The 13,999-nt window shown below is 41.4% G+C and overlaps 37 pseudogenes; all 37 read left to right on the forward strand.

Annotated features, from left to right (window-relative positions):
* The first annotated feature begins 113 nt into the window (after positions 1–113).
* Positions 114–232, forward strand: LOC134597109 (5S ribosomal RNA; annotated as a pseudogene).
* A 134-nt stretch (positions 233–366) lies between these two features.
* LOC134595703 (5S ribosomal RNA) lies at positions 367–485 on the forward strand (annotated as a pseudogene).
* Positions 486–619: 134 nt separating this feature from the next.
* On the forward strand, positions 620–738 carry LOC134597110 (5S ribosomal RNA; annotated as a pseudogene).
* Positions 739–872: 134 nt separating this feature from the next.
* LOC134595706 (5S ribosomal RNA) lies at positions 873–991 on the forward strand (annotated as a pseudogene).
* Positions 992–1,550: 559 nt separating this feature from the next.
* On the forward strand, positions 1,551–1,669 carry LOC134594547 (5S ribosomal RNA; annotated as a pseudogene).
* A 225-nt stretch (positions 1,670–1,894) lies between these two features.
* Positions 1,895–2,013, forward strand: LOC134595270 (5S ribosomal RNA; annotated as a pseudogene).
* A 225-nt stretch (positions 2,014–2,238) lies between these two features.
* Positions 2,239–2,357, forward strand: LOC134597111 (5S ribosomal RNA; annotated as a pseudogene).
* Positions 2,358–2,491: 134 nt separating this feature from the next.
* LOC134595707 (5S ribosomal RNA) lies at positions 2,492–2,610 on the forward strand (annotated as a pseudogene).
* Positions 2,611–2,926: 316 nt separating this feature from the next.
* LOC134593171 (5S ribosomal RNA) lies at positions 2,927–3,045 on the forward strand (annotated as a pseudogene).
* A 225-nt stretch (positions 3,046–3,270) lies between these two features.
* On the forward strand, positions 3,271–3,389 carry LOC134598200 (5S ribosomal RNA; annotated as a pseudogene).
* A 316-nt stretch (positions 3,390–3,705) lies between these two features.
* Positions 3,706–3,824, forward strand: LOC134595071 (5S ribosomal RNA; annotated as a pseudogene).
* Positions 3,825–4,382: 558 nt separating this feature from the next.
* Positions 4,383–4,501, forward strand: LOC134597598 (5S ribosomal RNA; annotated as a pseudogene).
* Positions 4,502–4,726: 225 nt separating this feature from the next.
* Positions 4,727–4,845, forward strand: LOC134597599 (5S ribosomal RNA; annotated as a pseudogene).
* A 134-nt stretch (positions 4,846–4,979) lies between these two features.
* On the forward strand, positions 4,980–5,098 carry LOC134594395 (5S ribosomal RNA; annotated as a pseudogene).
* A 225-nt stretch (positions 5,099–5,323) lies between these two features.
* Positions 5,324–5,442, forward strand: LOC134596513 (5S ribosomal RNA; annotated as a pseudogene).
* A 134-nt stretch (positions 5,443–5,576) lies between these two features.
* On the forward strand, positions 5,577–5,695 carry LOC134593183 (5S ribosomal RNA; annotated as a pseudogene).
* A 225-nt stretch (positions 5,696–5,920) lies between these two features.
* Positions 5,921–6,039, forward strand: LOC134597430 (5S ribosomal RNA; annotated as a pseudogene).
* A 317-nt stretch (positions 6,040–6,356) lies between these two features.
* LOC134595072 (5S ribosomal RNA) lies at positions 6,357–6,475 on the forward strand (annotated as a pseudogene).
* Positions 6,476–7,034: 559 nt separating this feature from the next.
* LOC134597600 (5S ribosomal RNA) lies at positions 7,035–7,153 on the forward strand (annotated as a pseudogene).
* A 134-nt stretch (positions 7,154–7,287) lies between these two features.
* LOC134594396 (5S ribosomal RNA) lies at positions 7,288–7,406 on the forward strand (annotated as a pseudogene).
* A 225-nt stretch (positions 7,407–7,631) lies between these two features.
* Positions 7,632–7,750, forward strand: LOC134589250 (5S ribosomal RNA; annotated as a pseudogene).
* A 134-nt stretch (positions 7,751–7,884) lies between these two features.
* On the forward strand, positions 7,885–8,003 carry LOC134594329 (5S ribosomal RNA; annotated as a pseudogene).
* A 134-nt stretch (positions 8,004–8,137) lies between these two features.
* LOC134594278 (5S ribosomal RNA) lies at positions 8,138–8,256 on the forward strand (annotated as a pseudogene).
* A 225-nt stretch (positions 8,257–8,481) lies between these two features.
* Positions 8,482–8,600, forward strand: LOC134595073 (5S ribosomal RNA; annotated as a pseudogene).
* A 225-nt stretch (positions 8,601–8,825) lies between these two features.
* On the forward strand, positions 8,826–8,944 carry LOC134596882 (5S ribosomal RNA; annotated as a pseudogene).
* Positions 8,945–9,169: 225 nt separating this feature from the next.
* LOC134597095 (5S ribosomal RNA) lies at positions 9,170–9,288 on the forward strand (annotated as a pseudogene).
* A 225-nt stretch (positions 9,289–9,513) lies between these two features.
* Positions 9,514–9,632, forward strand: LOC134596750 (5S ribosomal RNA; annotated as a pseudogene).
* A 225-nt stretch (positions 9,633–9,857) lies between these two features.
* On the forward strand, positions 9,858–9,976 carry LOC134595075 (5S ribosomal RNA; annotated as a pseudogene).
* A 225-nt stretch (positions 9,977–10,201) lies between these two features.
* On the forward strand, positions 10,202–10,320 carry LOC134593194 (5S ribosomal RNA; annotated as a pseudogene).
* Positions 10,321–10,545: 225 nt separating this feature from the next.
* On the forward strand, positions 10,546–10,664 carry LOC134588937 (5S ribosomal RNA; annotated as a pseudogene).
* A 316-nt stretch (positions 10,665–10,980) lies between these two features.
* LOC134597112 (5S ribosomal RNA) lies at positions 10,981–11,099 on the forward strand (annotated as a pseudogene).
* A 225-nt stretch (positions 11,100–11,324) lies between these two features.
* LOC134597099 (5S ribosomal RNA) lies at positions 11,325–11,443 on the forward strand (annotated as a pseudogene).
* A 660-nt stretch (positions 11,444–12,103) lies between these two features.
* On the forward strand, positions 12,104–12,222 carry LOC134595076 (5S ribosomal RNA; annotated as a pseudogene).
* A 407-nt stretch (positions 12,223–12,629) lies between these two features.
* Positions 12,630–12,748, forward strand: LOC134595132 (5S ribosomal RNA; annotated as a pseudogene).
* A 225-nt stretch (positions 12,749–12,973) lies between these two features.
* On the forward strand, positions 12,974–13,092 carry LOC134598179 (5S ribosomal RNA; annotated as a pseudogene).
* Positions 13,093–13,317: 225 nt separating this feature from the next.
* On the forward strand, positions 13,318–13,436 carry LOC134589364 (5S ribosomal RNA; annotated as a pseudogene).
* A 316-nt stretch (positions 13,437–13,752) lies between these two features.
* On the forward strand, positions 13,753–13,871 carry LOC134594397 (5S ribosomal RNA; annotated as a pseudogene).
* Positions 13,872–13,999: the final 128 nt, after the last annotated feature.

Genomic DNA, 13,999 nt, shown 5'->3' on the forward strand with positions numbered 1-13,999 from the left:
TTATGATGTCATAATCAGACCACTTTTTTCCCTATCCAGAAGCGTCTTGTCTTTTGTCGCAACCAGAGTTTGATATTCTACCAACATTAGCGAGATCGCATTCTCTTAATTTCACTTACGGCCATACCAGTCTGAAAATGCCTGATCTCGTCAGATCTCGGAAGCCATCCAGACTCTGGCCTGGTTAGTACTTGTATGGGAGACCTACTAGGAACCTCAGGTGCCGTAAGCTTTTGTTTATTTCTTTTTTGCATTATGATGTCATAATCAGACCACTTTTTTCCCTATCCAGAAGCGTCTTGTCTTTTGTCGCAACCAGAGTTTGATATTCTACCAACATTAGCGAGATCGCATTCTCTTAATTTTACTTACGGCCATACCAGTCTGAAAATGCCTGAACTCGTCAGATCTCGGAAGCCATCCAGACTCGGGCCTGGTTAGTACTTGTATGGGAGACCAACTAGGAACCTCAGGTGCCGTAAGCTTTTGTTTATTTCTTTTTTGCATTATGATGTCATAATCAGACCACTTTTTTCCCTATCCAGAAGCGTCTTGTCTTTTGTCGCAACCAGAGTTTGATATTCTACCAACATTAGCGAGATCGCATTCTCTTAATTTCACTTACGGCCATACCAGTCTGAAAATGCCTGATCTCGTCAGATCTCGGAAGCCATCCAGACTCTGGCCTGGTTAGTACTTGTATGGGAGACCTACTAGGAACCTCAGGTGCCGTAAGCTTTTGTTTATTTCTTTTTTGCATTATGATGTCATAATCAGACCACTTTTTTCCCTATCCAGAAGCGTCTTGTCTTTTGTCGCAACCAGAGTTTGATATTCTACCAACATTAGCGAGATCGCATTCTCTTAATTTTACTTACGGCCATACCAGTCTGAAAATGCCTGAACTCGTCAGATCTCGGAAGCCATCCAGACTCGGGCCTGGTTAGTACTTGTATGGGAGACCAACTAGGAACCTCAGGTGCCGTAAGCTTTTGTTTATTTCTTTTTTGCATTATGATGTCATAATCAGACCACTTTTTTCCCTATGGGAGACCAACTAGGAACCTCAGGTGCCGTAAGCTTTTGTTTATTTCTTTTTTGCATTATGATGTCATAATCAGACCACTTTTTTCCCTATCCAGAAGCGTCTTGTCTTTTGTCGCAACCAGAGTTTGATATTCTACCAACATTAGCAAGATCGCATTCTCTTAATTTCACTTACGGCCATACCAGTCTGAAAATGACTGATCTCGGAAGCCATCCAGACTCGGGCCCGGTTAGTACTTGTATGAGAGACCAACTAGGAACCTCAGGTGCCGTAAGCTTTTGTTTATTTCTTTTTTGCATTATGATGTCATAATCAGACCACTTTTTTCCCTATGTGAGACCAACTAGGAACCTCAGGTGCCGTAAGCTTTTGTTTATTTCTTTTTTGCATTATGATGTCATAATCAGACCACTTTTTTCCCTATCCAGAAGCATCTTGTCTTTTGTCGCAACCAGAGTTTGATATGCTACCAACATTAACGAGATCGCATTCTCTTAATTTTACTTACGGTCATACCAGTCTGAAAATGCCTGATCTCGTCAGATCTCGGAAGCCATCCAGACTCGGGCCTGGTTAGTACTTGTATGGGAGACCAACTAGGAACCTCAGGTGCCGTAAGCTTTTGTTTATTTCTTTTTTGCATTATGATGTCATAATCAGACCACTTTTTTCCCTATGGGAGACCAACTAGGAACCTCAGGTGCCGTAAGCTTTTATTTATTTCTTTTTTGCATTATGATGTCATAATCAGACCACTTTTTTCCCTATCCAGAAGCGTCTTGTCTTTTGTCGCAACCAGAGTTTGATATTCTACCAACATTAGCGAGATCGCATTCTCTTAATTTCCCTTACGGCCATACCAGTTTGAAAATGCCTGATCTCATCAGATCTCGGAAGCCATCCAGACTCGGGCCTGGTTAGTACTTGTATGGGAGACCAACTAGGAACCTCAGGTGCTGTAAGCTTTTGTTTATTTCTTTTTTGCATTATGATGTCATAATCAGACCACTTTTTTCCCTATGGGAGACCAACTAGGAACCTCAGGTACCGTAAGCTTTTGTTTATTTCTTTTTTGCATTATGATGTCATAATCAGACCACTTTTTTCCCTATCCAGAAGCGTCTTGTCTTTTGTCGCAACCAGAGTTTGATATTCTACCAACATTAGCGAGATCGCATTCTCTTAATTTCACTTACGGCCATACCAGTCTGAAAATGCCTGATCTCGTCAGATCTCGGAAGCCATCCAGACTCTGGCCTGGTTAGTACTTGTATGGGAGACCTACTAGGAACCTCAGGTGCCGTAAGCTTTTGTTTATTTCTTTTTTGCATTATGATGTCATAATCAGACCACTTTTTTCCCTATCCAGAAGCGTCTTGTCTTTTGTCGCAACCAGAGTTTGATATTCTACCAACATTAGCGAGATCGCATTCTCTTAATTTTACTTACGGCCATACCAGTCTGAAAATGCCTGAACTCGTCAGATCTCGGAAGCCATCCAGACTCGGGCCTGGTTAGTACTTGTATGGGAGACCAACTAGGAACCTCAGGTGCCGTAAGCTTTTGTTTATTTCTTTTTTGCATTATGATGTCATAATCAGACCACTTTTTTCCCTATGGGAGACCAACTAGGAACCTCAGGTGCCGTAAGCTTTTGATTATTTCTTTTTTGCATTATGATGTCATAATCAGACCACTTTTTTCCCTATGGGAGACCAACTAGGAACCTCAGGTGCCGTAAGCTTTTGTTTATTTCTTTTTTGCATTATGATGTCATAATCAGACCACTTTTTTCCCTATCCAGAAGCGTCTTGTCTTTTGTCGCAACCAGAGTTTGATATTCTACCAACATTAGCGAGATCGCATTCTCTTAATTTCACTTACGGCCATACCAGTCTGAAAATGCCTGATCTCGTCAGATCTCGGAAGCCATCCAGACTCGGGCCTGGTTAGTACTTGTATGGGAGACCAACTAGGAACCTCAGGTGCCGTAAGCTTTTGTTTATTTCTTTTTTGCATTATGATGTCATAATCAGACCACTTTTTTCCCTATGGGAGACCAACTAGGAACCTCAGGTGCCGTATGCTTTTGTTTATTTCTTTTTTGCATTATGATGTCATAATCAGACCACTTTTTTCCCTATCCAGAAGCGTCTTGTCTTTTGTCGCAACCAGAGTTTGATATTCTACCAACATTAGCGAGATCGCATTCGCTTAATTTCCCTTACGGCCATACCAGTCTGAAAATGCCTGATCTTGTCAGATCTCGGCAGCCATCCAGACTCGGGCCTGGTTAGTACTTGTATGGGAGACCAACTAGGAACCTCAGGTGCTGTAAGCTTTTGTTTATTTCTTTTTTGCATTATGATGTCATAATCAGACCACTTTTTTCCCTATGGGAGACCAACTAGGAACCTCAGGTGCCGTAAGCTTTTGTTTATTTCTTTTTTGCATTATGATGTCATAATCAGACCACTTTTTTCCCTATGGGAGACCAACTAGGAACCTCAGGTGCCGTAAGCTTTTATTTATTTCTTTTTTGCATTATGATGTCATAATCAGACCACTTTTTTCCCTATCCAGAAGCGTCTTGTCTTTTGTCGCAACCAGAGTTTGATATTCTACCAACATTAGCGAGATCGCATTCTCTTAATTTCCCTTACGGCCATACCAGTCTGAAAATGCCTGATCTCGTCAGATCTCGGAAGCCATCCAGACTCGGGCCTGGTTAGTACTTGTATGGGAGACCAACTAGGAACCTCAGGTGCTGTAAGCTATTGTTTATTTATTTTTGCATTATGATGTCATAATCAGACCACTTTTTTCCCTATGGGAGACCAACTAGGAACCTCAGGTGCCGTAAGCTTTTGTTTATTTCTTTTTTGCATTATGATGTCATAATCAGACCACTTTTTTCCCTATCGAGAAGCGTCTTGTCTTTTGTCGCAACCAGAGTTTGATATTCTACCAACATTAGCGAGATCGCATTCTCTTAGTTTCACTTACGGCCATACCAGTCTGAAAATGCCAGATCTCGGAAGCCATCCAGATTCGGGCCTGGTTAGTACTTGTATGGGAGACCAACTAGGAACCTCAGGTGCCGTAAGCTTTTGTTTATTTCTTTTTTGGATTATGATGTCATAATCAGACCACTTTTTTCCCTATGGGAGACCAACTAGGAACCTCAGGTGCTGTAAGCTTTTGTTTATTTCTTTTTTGCATTATGATGTCATAATCAGACCACTTTTTTCCCTATCCAGAAGCGTCTTGTCTTTTGTCGCAACCAGAGTTTGATATTCTACCAACATTAGCGAGATCGCATTCTCTTAATTTCACTTACGGCCATACCAGTCTGAAAATGCCTGATCTCGTCAGATCTCGGAAGCCATCCAGACTCTGGCCTGGTTAGTACTTGTATGGGAGACCAAGTAGGAACCTCAGGTGCCGTAAGCTTTTGTTTATTTCTTTTTTGGATTATGATGTCATAATCAGACCACTTTTTTCCCTATGGGAGACCAACTAGGAACCTCAGGTGCTGTAAGCTTTTGTTTATTTCTTTTTTGCATTATGATGTCATAATCAGACCACTTTTTTCCCTATCCAGAAGCGTCTTGTCTTTTGTCGCAACCAGAGTTTGATATTCTACCAACATTAGCGAGATCGCATTCTCTTAATTTCACTTACGGCCATACCAGTCTGAAAATGCCTGATCTCGTCAGATCTCGGAAGCCATCCAGACTCTGGCCTGGTTAGTACTTGTATGGGAGACCAAGTAGGAACCTCAGGTGCCGTAAGCTTTTGTTTATTTCTTTTTTGCATTATGATGTCATAATCAGACCACTTTTTTCCCTATCCAGAAGCGTCTTGTCTTTTGTTGCAACCAGAGTTTGATATTCTACCAACATTAGCGAGATCGCATTCTCTTAATTTCACTTACGGCCATACCAGTCTGAAAATGCCTGATCTCGTCAGATCTCGGAAGCCATCCAGACTCGGGCCTGGTTAGTACTTGTATGGGAGACCAACTAGGAACCTCAGGTGCTGTAAGCTTTTGTTTATTTCTTTTTTGCATTATGATGTCATAATCAGACCACTTTTTTCCCTATGGGAGACCAACTAGGAACCTCAGGTGCCGTAAGCTTTTGTTTATTTCTTTTTTGCATTATGATGTCATAATCAGACCACTTTTTTCCCTATCCAGAAGCGTCTTGTCTTTTGTCGCAACCAGAGTTTGATATTCTACCAACATTAGCGAGATCGCATTCTCTTAATTTCCATTACGGCCATACCAGTCTGAAAATGCCTGATCTCGTCAGATCTCGGAAGCCATCCAGACTCGGGCCTGGTTAGTACTTGTATGGGAGACCAACTAGGAACCTCAGGTGCCGTAAGCTTTTGTTTATTTCTTTTTTGCATTATGATGTCATAATCAGACCACTTTTTTCCCTATCCAGAAGCGTCTTGTCTTTTGTCGCAACCAGAGTTTTATATTCTACCAACATTAGCGAGATCGCATTCTCTTAATTTCACTTACGGCCATACCAGTCTGAAAATGCCTGATCTCGTCAGATCTCGGAAGCCATCCAGACTCGGGCCTGGTTAGTACTTGTATGGGAGACCAACTAGGAACCTCAGGTGCCGTAAGCTTTTGTTTATTTCTTTTTTGCATTATGATGTCATAATCAGACCACTTTTTTCCCTATGGGAGACCAACTAGGAACCTCAGGTGCCGTATGCTTTTGTTTATTTCTTTTTTTCATTATGATGTCATAATCAGACCACTTTTTTCCCTATCCAGAAGCGTCTTGTCTTTTGTCGCAACCAGAGTTTGATATTCTACCAACATTAGCGAGATCGCATTCTCTTAATTTCCCTTACGGCCATACCAGTCTGAAAATGCCTGATCTTGTCAGATCTCGGAAGCCATCCAGACTCGGGCCTGGTTAGTACTTGTATGGGAGACCAACTAGGAACCTCAGGTGCTGTAAGCTTTTGTTTATTTCTTTTTTGCATTATGATGTCATAATCAGACCACTTTTTTCCCTATGGGAGACCAACTAGGAACCTCAGGTGCCGTAAGCTTTTGTTTATTTCTTTTTTGCATTATGATGTCATAATCAGACCACTTTTTTCCCTATGGGAGACCAACTAGGAACCTCAGGTGCCGTAAGCTTTTATTTATTTCTTTTTTGCATTATGATGTCATAATCAGACCACTTTTTTCCCTATCCAGAAGCGTCTTGTCTTTTGTCGCAACCAGAGTTTGATATTCTACCAACATTAGCGAGATCGCATTTTTTTTAATTTCCCTTACGGCCATACCAGTCTGAAAATGCCTGATCTCGTCAGATCTCGGAAGCCATCCAGACTCGGGCCTGGTTAGTACTTGTATGGGAGACCAACTAGGAACCTCAGGTGCTGTAAGCTTTTGTTTATTTCTTTTTTGCATTATGATGTCATAATCAGACCACTTTTTTCCCTATGGGAGACCAACTAGGAACCTCAGGTGCCGTAAGCTTTTGTTTATTTCTTTTTTGCATTATGATGTCATAATCAGACCACTTTTTTCCCTATCGAGAAGCGTCTTGTCTTTTGTCGCAACCAGAGTTTGATATTCTACCAACATTAGCGAGATCGCATTCTCTTAGTTTCACTTACGGCCATACCAGTCTGAAAATGCCAGATCTCGGAAGCCATCCAGACTCGGGCCTGGTTAGTACTTGTATGGGAGACCAACTAGGAACCTCAGGTGCCGTAAGCTTTTGTTTATTTCTTTTTTGGATTATGATGTCATAATCAGACCACTTTTTTCCCTATGGGAGACCAACTAGGAACCTCAGGTGCCGTAAGCTTTTGTTTATTTATTTTTTGCATTATGATGTCATAATCAGACCACTTTTTTCCCTATCCAGAAGCGTCTTGTCTTTTGTCGCAACCAGAGTTTGATATTCTACCAACATTAGCGAGATCGCATTCTCTTAATTTCACTTACGGCCATACCAGTCTGAAAATGCCTGATCTCGTCAGATCTCGGAAGCCATCCAGACTCTGGCCTGGTTAGTACTTGTATGGGAGACCAAGTAGGAACCTCAGGTGCCGTAAGCTTTTGTTTATTTCTTTTTTGCATTATGATGTCATAATCAGACCACTTTTTTCCCTATCCAGAAGCGTCTTGTCTTTTGTTGCAACCAGAGTTTGATATTCTACCAACATTAGCGAGATCGCATTCTCTTAATTTCACTTACGGCCATACCAGTCTGAAAATGCCTGATCTCGTCAGATCTCGGAAGCCATCCAGACTCGGGCCTGGTTAGTACTTGTATGGGAGACCAACTAGGAACCTCAGGTGCTGTAAGCTTTTGTTTATTTCTTTTTTGCATTATGATGTCATAATCAGAGCACTTTTTTCCCTATGGGAGACCAACTAGGAACCTCAGGTGCCGTAAGCTTTTGTTTATTTCTTTTTTGCATTATGATGTCATAATCAGACCACTTTTTTCCCTATCCAGAAGCGTCTTGTCTTTTGTCGCAACCAGAGTTTGATATTCTACCAACATTAGCGAGATCGCATTCTCTTAATTTCCCTTACGGCCATACCAGTCTGAAAATGCCTGATCTCGTCAGATCTCGGAAGCCATCCAGACTCTTTCCTGGTTAGTACTTGTATGGGAGACCAACTAGGAACCTCAGGTGCCGTAAGCTTTTGTTTATTTCTTTTTTGCATTATGATGTCATAATCATACCACTTTTTTCCCTATCCAGAAGCGTCTTGTCTTTTGTCGCAACCAGAGTTTGATATTCTACCAACATTAGCGAGATCGCATTCTCTTAATTTCACTTACGGTCATACCAGTCTGAAAATGCCTGATCTCATCAGATCTCGGAAGCCATCCAGACTCGGGCCTGGTTAGTACTTGTATGGGAGACCAACTAGGAACCTCAGGTGCTGTAAGCTTTTGTTTATTTCTTTTTTGCATTATGATGTCATAATCAGACCACTTTTTTCCCTATCCAGAAGCGTCTTGTCTTTTGTCGCAACCAGAGTTTGATATTCTACCAACATTAGCGAGATCGCATTCTCTTAATTTCCCTTACGGCCATACCAGTCTGAAAATGCCTGATCTCGTCAGATCTCGGAAGCCAGCCAGACTCGGGCCTGGTTAGTACTTGTATGGGAGACCAACTAGGAATCTCAGGTGCCGTAAGCTTTTGTTTATTTCTTTTTTGCAATATGATGTCATAATCAGACCACTTTTTTCCCTATGGGAGACCAACTAGGAACCTCAGGTGCTGTAAGCTTTTATTTATTTCTTTTTTGCATTATGATGTCATAATCAGACCACTTTTTTCCCTATCCAGAAGCGTCTTGTCTTTTGTCACAACCAGAGTTTGATATTCTACCAACATTAGCGAGATCGCATTCTCTTAATTTCCCTTACGGCCATACCAGTCTGAAAATGCCTGATCTCGTCAGATCTCGGAAGCCATCCAGACTCGGGCCTGGTTAGTACTTGTATGGGAGACCAACTAGGAACCTCAGGTGCTGTAAGCTTTTGTTTATTTCTTTTTTGCATTATGATGTCATAATCAGACCACTTTTTTCCCTATGGGAGACCAACTAGGAACCTCAGGTGCCGTAAGCTTTTGTTTATTTCTTTTTTGCATTATGATGTCATAATCAGACCACTTTTTTCCCTATCCAGAAGCGTCTTGTCTTTTGTCGCAACCAGAGTTTGATATTCTACCAACATTAGCGATATCGCATTCTCTTAGTTTCACTTACGGCCATACCAGTCTGAAAATGCCTGATCTCGTCAGATCTCGGAAGCCATCCAGACTCGGGCATGGTTAGTACTTGTATGGGAGACCAACTAGGAACCTCAGGTGCCGTAAGCTTTTGTTTATTTCTTTTTTGCATTATGATGTCATAATCAGACCACTTTTTTCCCTATGGGAGACCAACTAGGAACCTCAGGTGCCGTAAGCTTTTGTTTATTTCTTTTTTGCATTATGATGTCATAATCAGACCACTTTTTTCCCTATCCAGAAGCGTCTTGTCTTTTGTCGCAACCAGAGTTTGATATTCTACCAACATTAGCGAGATCGCATTCTCTTAATTTCCCTTACGGCCATACCAGTCTGAAAATGCCTGATCTTGTCAGATCTCGGAAGCCATCCAGACTCGGGCCTGGTTAGTACTTGTATGGGAGACCAACTAGGAACCTCAGGTGCCGTAAGCTTTTGTTTATTTCTTTTTTGCATTATGATGTCATAATCAGACCACTTTTTTCCCTATGGGAGACCAACTAGGAACCTCAGGTGCCGTAAGCTTTTGTTTATTTCTTTTTTGCATTATGATGTCATAATCAGACCACTTTTTTCCCTATCCAGAAGCGTCTTGTCTTTTGTCGCAACCAGAGTTTGATATTCTACCAACATTAGCGAGATCGCATTCTCTTAATTTCCCTTACGGCCATACCAGTCTGAAAATGCCTGATCTCGTCAGATCTTGGAAGCCATCCAGACTCGGGCCTGGTTAGTACTTGTATGGGAGACCAACTAGGAACCTCAGGTGCCGTAAGCTTTTGTTTATTTCTTTTTTGCATTATGATGTCATAATCAGACCACTTTTTTCCCTATGGGAGACCAACTAGGAACCTCAGGTGCCGTAAGCTTTTATTTATTTCTTTTTTGCATTATGATGTCATAATCAGACCACTTTTTTCCCTATCCAGAAGCGTCTTGTCTTTTGTCGCAACCAGAGTTTGATATTCTACCAACATTAGCGAGATCGCATTCTCTTAATTTCCCTTACGGCCATACCAGTCTGAAAATGCCTGATCTCGTCAGATCTCGGAAGCCATCCAGACTCGGGCCTGGTTAGTACTTGTATGGGAGACCAACTAGGAACCTCAGGTGCTGTAAGCTTTTGTTTATTTCTTTTTTGCATTATGATGTCATAATCAGACCACTTTTTTCCCTATGGGAGACCAACTAGGAACCTCAGGTGCCGTAAGCTTTTGTTTATTTCTTTTTTGCATTATGATGTCATAATCAGACCACTTTTTTCCCTATCCAGAAGCGTCTTGTCTTTTGTCGCAACCAGAGTTTGATATTCTACCAACATTAGCGAGATCGCATTCACTTAGTTTCACTTACGGCCATACCAGTCTGAAAATGCCTGATCTCGTCAGATCTCGGAAGCCATCCAGACTCGGGCCTGGTTAGTACTTGTATGGGAGACCAACTAGGAACCTCAGGTGCCGTAAGCTTTTGTTTATTTCTTTTTTGCATTATGATGTCATAATCAGACCACTTTTTTCCCTATGGGAGACCAACTAGGAACCTCAGGTGCCGTAAGCTTTTGTTTATTTCTTTTTTGCATTATGATGTCATAATCAGACCACTTTTTTCCCTATCCAGAAGCGTCTTGTCTTTTGTCGCAACCAGAGTTTGATATTCTACCAACATTAGCGAGATCGCATTCTCTTAATTTCCCTTACAGCCATACCAGTCTGAAAATGCCTGATCTTGTCAGATCTTGGAAGCCATCCAGACTCGGGCCTGGTTAGTACTTGTATGGGAGACCAACTAGGAACCTCAGGTGCCGTAAGCTTTTGTTTATTTCTTTTTTGCATTATGATGTCATAATCAGACCACTTTTTTCCCTATGGGAGACCAACTAGGAACCTCAGGTGCCGTAAGCTTTTGTTTATTTCTTTTTTGCATTATGATGTCATAATCAGACCACTTTTTTCCCTATGGGAGACCAACTAGGAACCTCAGGTGCCGTAAGCTTTTGTTTAGTTCTTTTTTGCATTATGATGTCATAATCAGACCACTTTTTTCCCTATCCAGAAGCGTCTTGTCTTTTGTCGCAACCAGAGTTTGATATTCTACCAACATTAGCGAGATCGCATTCTCTTAATTTCCCTTACGGCCATACCAGTCTGAAAATGTCTGATCTCGTCAGATCTCGGAAGCCATCCAGACTCGGGCCTGGTTAGTACTTGTATGGGAGACCAACTAGGAACCTCAGGTGCTGTAAGCTTTTGTTTATTTCTTTTTTGCATTATGATGTCATAATCAGACCACTTTTTTCCCTATGGGAGACCAACTAGGAACCTCAGGTGCCGTAAGCTTTTGTTTATTTCTTTTTTGCATTATGATGTCATAATCAGACCACTTTTTTCCCTATCCAGAAGCGTCTTGTCTTTTGTCGCAACCAGAGTTTGATATTCTACCAACATTAGCGAGATCGCATTCACTTAGTTTCACTTACGGCCATACCAGTCTGAAAATGCCTGATCTCGTCAGATCTCGGAAGCCATCCAGACTCAGGCCTGGTTAGTACTTGTATGGGAGACCAACTAGGAACCTCAGGTGCTGTAAGCTTTTGTTTATTTCTTTTTTGCATTATGATGTCATAATCAGACCACTTTTTTCCCTATGGGAGACCAACTAGGAACCTCAGGTGCCGTAAGCTTTTGTTTATTTCTTTTTTGCATTATGATGTCATAATCAGACCACTTTTTTCCCTATCCAGAAGCGTCTTTTCTTTTGTCGTAACCAGAGTTTGATATTCTACCAACATTAGCGAGATCGCATTCTCTTAATTTCCCTTACAGCCATACCAGTCTAAAAATGCCTGATCTTGTCAGATCTTGGAAGCCATCCAGACTCGGGCCTGGTTAGTACTTGTATGGGAGACCAACTAGGAACCTCAGGTGCCGTACGCTTTTGTTTATTTCTTTTTTGCATTATGATGTCATAATCAGACCACTTTTTTCCCTATGGGAGACAAACTAGGAACCTCAGGTGCCGTAAGCTTTTGTTTATTTCTTTTTTGCATTATGATGTCATAATCAGACCACTTTTTTCCCTATGGGAGACCAACTAGGAACCTCAGGTGCCGTAAGCTTTTGTTTATTTCTTTTTTGCATTATGATGTCATAATCAGACCACTTTTTTCCCTATCCAGAAGCGTCTTGTCTTTTGTCGCAACCAGAGTTTGATATTCTACCAACATTAGCGAGATCGCATTCTCTTAATTTCCCTTACGGCCATACCAGTCTGAAAATGCCTGATCTCGTCAGATCTCGGAAGCCATCCAGACTCGGGCCTGGTTAGTACTTGTATGGGAGACCAACTAGGAACCTCAGGTGCTGTAAGCTTTTGTTTATTTATTTTTTGCATTATGATGTCATAATCAGACCACTTTTTTCCCTATGGGAGACCAACTAGGAACCTCAGGTGCCGTAAGCTTTTGTTTATTTCTTTTTTGCATTATGATGTCATAATCAGACCACTTTTTTCCCTATGGGAGACCAACTAGGAACCTCAGGTGCCGTAAGCTTTTGTTTATTTCTTTTTTGCATTATGATGTCATAATCAGACCACTTTTTTCCCTATGGGAGACCAACTAGGAACCTCAGGTGCCGTAAGCTTTTGTTTATTTCTTTTTTGCATTATGATGTCATAATCAGACCACTTTTTTCCCAATCCAGAAGCGTCTTGTCTTTTGTCGCAACCAGAGTTTGATATTCTACCAACATTAGCGAGATCGCATTCTCTTAATTTCTCTTACGGCCATACCAGTCTGAAAATGCCTGATCTCATCAGATCTTGGAAGCCATCCAGACTCGGGCCTGGTTAGTACTTGTATGGGAGACCAACTAGGAACCTCAGGTGCCGTAAGCTTTTGTTTATTTCTTTTTTGCATTATGATGTCATAATCAGACCACTTTTTTCCCTATGGGAGACCAACTAGGAACCTCAGGTGCCGTAAGCTTTTATTTATTTCTTTTTTGCATTATGATGTCATAATCAGACCACTTTTTTCCCTATCCAGAAGCGTCTTGTCTTTTGTCGCAACCAGAGTTTGATATTCTACCAACATTAGCGAGATCGCATTCACTTAGTTTCACTTACGGCCATACCAGTCTGAAAATGCCTGATCTCGTCAGATCTCGGAAGCCATCCAGACTTGGGCCTGGTTAGTACTTGTATGGGAGACCAACTAGGAACCTCAGGTGCCGTAAGCTTTTGTTTATTTCTTTTTTGCATTATGATGTCATAATCAGACCACTTTTTTCCCTATGGGAGACCAACTAGGAACCTCAGGTGCCGTAAGCTTTTGTTTATTTCTTTTTTGCATTATGATGTCATAATCAGACCACTTTTTTCCCTATCCAGAAGCGTCTTGTCTTTTGTCGCAACCAGAGTTTGATATTCTACCAACATTAGCGAGATCGCATTCTCTTAATTTCCCTTACAGCCATACCAGTATGAAAATGCCTGATCTTGTCAGATCTTGGAAGCCATCCAGACTCGGGCCTGGTTAGTACTTGTATGGGAGACCAACTAGGAACCTCAGGTGCCGTAAGCTTTTGTTTATTTCTTTTTTGCATTATGATGTCATAATCAGACCACTTTTTTCCCTATGGGAGACCAACTAGGAACCTCAGGTGCCGTAAGCTTTTGTTTATTTCTTTTTTGCATTATGATGTCATAATCAGACCACTTTTTTCCCTATGGGAGACCAACTAGGAACCTCAGGTGCCGTAAGCTTTTGTTTATTTCTTTTTTGCATTATGATGTCATAATCAGACCACTTTTTTCCCTATCCAGAAGCGTCTTGTCTTTTGTCGCAACCAGAGTTTGATATTCTACCAACATTAGCGAGATCGCATTCTCTTAATTTCACTTACGGCCATACCAGTCTGAAAATGCCTGATCTCGTCAGATCTCGGAAGCCATCCAGACTCGGGCCTGGTTAGTACTTGTATGGGAGACCAACTAGGAACCTCAGGTGCTGTAAGCTTTTGTTTATTTCTTTTTTGCATTATGATGTCATAATCAGACCACTTTTTTCCCTATGGGAGACCAACTAGGAACCTCAGGTGCCGTAAGCTTTTGTTTATTTCTTTTTTGCATTATGATGTCATAATC

This window comes from Pelobates fuscus, chromosome 2 (assembly GCF_036172605.1).
Source record: "Pelobates fuscus isolate aPelFus1 chromosome 2, aPelFus1.pri, whole genome shotgun sequence".
Taxonomy (NCBI): domain Eukaryota; kingdom Metazoa; phylum Chordata; class Amphibia; order Anura; family Pelobatidae; genus Pelobates; species Pelobates fuscus.